Here is a 1,544-nt window from a genome sequence, read left to right as displayed (position 1 = left end):
CTCAGGACCAAGAGAAGACAGCATTCACTTGCCCTTCTGGCGTGTTTGCCTACAGAAGAATGCCTTTTGGTCTGTGTAATGTACCTGCAACTTTTCAGAGATGCATGCTATTCATCTTCTCTGATATGGTAGAGAAGTTCCTGGAAGTCTTCATGGATGACTTCTCAGTATATCGAGACTCATTCAGCTCCTGTCTTAATCATCTAGCACTTATCCTGAAAAGGTGCCAAGAGACTAACCTGGTCTTAAACTGGGAGAATGTCACTTTATGGTGACTGAAGGAATTATCCTTGGGCACAAAATTCCAGGCAAGGGAATAGAGGTGGATCAAGCAAAGATAGAAGTAATTGAAAAATTACCACCACCTACTAATGTTAAGGCAATCAGAAGCTTTCTAGGGCATGCAGGATTTTACAGAAGGTTCATAAAGGACTTTTCAAAAATTGCAAAACCTCTAAGCAACCTGCTAGCTGCTGACACGCCATTTGTGTTTGACACAGAGTGTCTACAGGCATTTGAGACCCTGAAAGCCAAGCTGGTCACAGCAACAGTCATCTCTGCACCAGATTGGACATTACCATTCGAACTAACGTGTGATGCCAGTTACCATGCCATTGGTGCAGTGTTAGGACAGAGGCACAACAAGCTTCTGCACGTCATTTATTATGCTAGCCATGTTCTAAGAGATGCACAGAAGAATTACACAACCACAGAAAAAGAGTTACTTGCAGTGGTTTATGCCATTGACAAGTGTAGGTCCTATTTAGTAGGGTCAAAAGTGATTGTGTACACTGACCATGCTGCTCTTAAATACTTACTCACAAAGCAGGATTCAAAACCCAGGCTCAAAAGGTGGGTGTTGCTTCTGCAAGAGTTTGATATAGAAATAAGAGACAGAAAAGGGACAAAGAACCAGGTAGCTGATCATCTGTCCCGAATAGAACCAGTAGCTGGGGCGTCCATCCCCTCTACTAAGATCTCTGAGACCTTTCCAGATGAGCAACTCTTTGCCATTCAGGAAGCTCCATGGTTTGCAGACATTGCAAACTATAAAGCTGTGAGGTTCATACCCCAGGAGTACAGCAGAGTGCAAAGAAAAAATTAATTTCAGATGCCAAGTACTACCTATGGGATGAGCCATATCTCTTTAAGAGATGTGCAGACGGAATGATTCGCAGATGTGTACCTAGAGAGGAAGCACAAAGGATCCTATAGCATTGTCATGGATCGCAGTATGGGAGACATTTCGGAAGTGAGCGAACAGCCACTAAGGTCCTCCAATGTGGCTTCTACTAGCCTACTCTCTATAGGGATGCCCGAGAGTTTGTGCATAACTGTGACAGTTGCCAAAGAGCTGGTAACTTGCCTCATGGTTACGCCATGCCCCAACAAGGGATCTTAGAGTTTGAGTTATTTGATGTATGGGGTATTGACTTCATGGGTCCCTTCCCACCATCATACTCAAACACTTATATTTTGGTGGCAGTAGACTATGTATCTAAATGGGTAGAAGCAATTGCCACTCCCAATAATGATACTAAGAG

Source organism: Arachis duranensis, chromosome 6 (genome assembly GCF_000817695.3).
Source record: "Arachis duranensis cultivar V14167 chromosome 6, aradu.V14167.gnm2.J7QH, whole genome shotgun sequence".
In the NCBI taxonomy this organism is placed as follows: Eukaryota; Viridiplantae; Streptophyta; class Magnoliopsida; order Fabales; family Fabaceae; genus Arachis; species Arachis duranensis.
This window is presented reverse-complemented; position numbering follows the sequence as displayed.